This window comes from Austrofundulus limnaeus, unplaced genomic scaffold (genome assembly GCF_001266775.1).
Source record: "Austrofundulus limnaeus strain Quisiro unplaced genomic scaffold, Austrofundulus_limnaeus-1.0 Scaffold38, whole genome shotgun sequence".
Taxonomy (NCBI): domain Eukaryota; kingdom Metazoa; phylum Chordata; class Actinopteri; order Cyprinodontiformes; family Rivulidae; genus Austrofundulus; species Austrofundulus limnaeus.
In genome coordinates this window covers 10,298-13,814 of record NW_013952440.1, presented here as the reverse complement: position 1 = coordinate 13,814, position 3,517 = coordinate 10,298, and the positions used below count along the sequence as shown (strand labels likewise).

General features: G+C 37.4%; 1 protein-coding gene across 1 annotated transcript in view; it reads left to right on the top strand.

Annotated features, from left to right (window-relative positions):
• The first annotated feature begins 2,667 nt into the window (after positions 1 to 2,667).
• LOC106516471 (ATP-sensitive inward rectifier potassium channel 12) overlaps positions 2,668 to 3,517 on the top strand; it is a 6,513-nt gene continuing 5,663 nt past the window's right edge. Inside the window, exon 1 of the mRNA XM_014006847.1 lies at positions 2,668 to 3,198. The gene's annotated coding sequence lies outside the window, so the exon portion shown is untranslated. The remainder of the gene's footprint in view (positions 3,199 to 3,517) is intronic.

Below are 3,517 nucleotides of genomic sequence, written 5' to 3'. Positions count from 1 at the left end.
GTGTGTGTGTGTGTGTGTGTGTGTGTGTGTGTGTGTGTGTGGACAGTGGTTCTTTCTGCCTCACTGATGCTGTTGGCTGCCAATAAGCATCTCGGCGTCTCTGGAGCCGTAAAAAGAAGCAGGTCTACCACACAGTTTGTGGGTTCTCACAATAAAAATAACTCAAAACCTAAAAAAAAGTCAACAATCTTTTTCAGTATCTTTACCCCAACAGAAGGTACAGTCATAATCACTACCCATCAGGGTTTTATTTTAGTAGTTTTTATCCAAAATAAATTAGAAATGATATTTTAATTTTGTGAACATTTCCTAAATGCTGTATTTGCAGGTAATCTAACAGGTAAACTGTAGAGGAGAAAGAACACGTCTATCCTTCATTATTCCTTCCTTCTTCTACCCATTGTTCCTTTTATCTTAATTCCTTCCCTTTTACTTTCTTATTTGTTGCCTTTCTTCTTTTTGTCATTCGTTTCTTCTTTCCTAAAATAGTATTAAACACAGATAACACCCTTTTCAAGCATTTTGTTTTCCTTATTTCCTTCCTTCCTTGCACCATTTACCTTCCTATTTTACTCTTTTCCTTCTTTCTTTCCTCTTCCCTTCCTTCTACCCTCCTCATTCTCCTCATTTTTCTTTCCTCTCATCATTCATTCTTCCTTCCTCACTCCATCCTTCAGCAGAACTCTTTTACTTCAGTGTTTTTGTTATGTTTTATTTGCCTTGTTTGGATGAAAGCAAGTTCTCATAAAGCACAACTTTCCAGCAAATATGTGACAAGTAAAGCAAAATGAAAAAAGCAAAAACATGTTTTTAAAATGTGCTACTTTTTGTATGTTTCCTAAAAAATGTCTTTATCGTGGACACATGTAATTGGTAAAATGTTGTATTCTCTTAATTATAATCACTGCAAAATATGACTTGACTGTTTTACTCTGCTTTCATATTTTATTTTGCACCTCAGGATTGTCAGTAGGTGCACAGATTCCTGATCAACCCCCTGTGAGAACACACTCATCAGTAAAATAATATTAAATACAAATAACACTCACATCAGGCATTTTTGTTTTTTACTTCTCAGGGAGTAATTCAAGTAAATAAAGACCTGATGTAACTTATTAAAATGGAAATTTGTAATAATAAATTTCATGTGCAAATTTATTTTACCAAATGTATTTTAAAAATGTGTATTTTATAAATGTTTAAAAAAAACGACCCACTTTCTCCTCCGAGTGAAGAACCTGAGCTCTAACTTAGATAACACTTCCGACTGCCTGACATTAAAATAAACCAGCGTGTTCTGGTCATCTGAGAGGTGAACGGGTCGGGCCAAACACTGCAGCTTGTGTCACCTCTCGTGCAGCTGAAGCTGGCCCACTTTGTCCTGCTGCAGCGAAGAGGCCTTTAAATAACTCCCTGCTTTATGGACGAGGGAAGAACCGGGCTTTGGGTCGGCTCTGTCCCCACTGCACACACTACGTCCCTCCAAATGTTCTGCCGTCCCCTGACTGGACCCATAACCCACTTACAGTCCTGACGTCACAGGTACAGTTCACACCGAGCATTAGTGTTTGACCTTATTTTGTGCTTTAGAAACATAAAAACATTTTGGATTTCGTGTAATGTGCTCAAAACCTGCTGTCTCTTCTGTTTTCATAAATATTCTCATCTCTCTGGTCAGATAGACATCAAAACTTTCTATTTAGCAGCACTAAGGCTCACTCAGATGGAATAACATTTATTAATAGTTTTAGAGGCAACACTGTGACACTTTAAGGAGACATATCAGTACATCTCTCTGCTTCTTTGATGATCTGGGTTAGTCCACTACTGGACCTGTTTCCTGTCTTCAGAAACCCACTAAAGGTCTAAACTTCATGGATGTGACTCTTGTTTAATTACAGAAATAGGGATTTGTCCCTCTGTCCTCTACGTCTCTCTAGACGTCATTGTTCCTCCATCAATGATGCTTTCATTGAAAAAAGCAAATCCAAAAGTAGAATTCACTGACAGTGTTGATCCAAATGGGACGTGAMGTTTCATGGACTTTTGGGTCAGAGTGTTTTTTTGATCAGATAATCACTTCCCACAACAGATCCACAACTAAAACATTAACTTTAAACTCAACAAAAGCACAKGTTTATTTGCTTTCACAAATTTGTCTGTGAAACAAACGGATAGATTTATTTAACGGTTTAGTCTTCTTGGCTACTCTSAAAATAAAATCAAAATATTGGCTATAAGGGGTGTAACAATTAACTGAAAATTGATTTATAATTGATTATAATTGCTTAAAATGTGAATCAATTCATTTAAAAAGGAAGGAATCGATTTTCATTATTCAAATAGTTTTAATGAGGCTTTTCTCGCCACCTAGTGGTGGGAAATTGGTATTTCAGCATTTTTATCAGATTAGAAATTAGTTAAGAGAATCAACTGAAAATTTATTAAAAGTAGAGTAGTGGAGCCTATTTTTTTTACCTATTTTTTATTTATTACCCTGAATAAAACCTCGTGGTGCAAAGTCACTCTCATCAGTCATGACTAAACCAGTTGGTCCTTTCAGCTGACCATCACAGAGGAAGAAGCTCCAAATGCCAAGCATCTACAGTGACACTGAAGGAGGGAGGGGGAGGAATGGAGCCGAGCAGTGAGCAATAGTTCACTGGATGTGGGATACAGAGTGGGATATGCAGCAGAGCAAGATCAGATGGCAAATATACTAAGAAAGTGAGAGACACGTGGAAGAGGAGAGAACATTGGCTGCCCTCTTTATTCCACATCAAACTGGGAAGAAACATGTTTTTACCTGGACTGGACCAGCAGGCCTTAATATTCGTCAGATTTTGGAGCGCTGTCATCAAGTTGTTCTATTTCCAGGGTCCAAATTATTACTCCGAGTGTTGCTGAAGTCTTTCTGTTCCTCTGGATACCAGCCAAACGGTGACTTTGGAGTATTTAACAACAGGAAAGGTTGAAATTTCCTCTCATTTTGTTGTAGAAACAGATATTTTCAAATTAGGCAAAAAGATGAAGATCCTCTCTGGTCATTTACTTTCCTGCCTCAGGAGGATAGACTGGCTCTACCCTCAGCAGGAGAGGAGAATAAACACGCAACAGTTTGGCTAAAAGAAGACTCTGGGACATCTGGGAGAAAAAGGAAAATTATTCATACGTCTAAGAAGAACAGATGCAGAAAAGGTAAGCTGGTTTTCATTTCAGGCTGTTTTATCTGAGAATGAACTTTTTTATTCTTCAATTCAAATAAATCCAGAGTGAGAGCACTTTGTAAGTCTCCTCACATTAATGTCACAGCTCAGCAGGCAGACTGAGACTTGTGAAAAAGACGACAAGCAGTTACACAAAATACAAGATATTAATATCTCCTCACACACTCTGCTTCCTAGCAACTAGGAAACTGGGAAATAGAAATTATGTAAAACAAAACAAGCAAAAACCTGCTCAAGTGAAGAAAAAATAACCCACTTATTATAAGTTAAAATAAAATCAAACTTTTTTC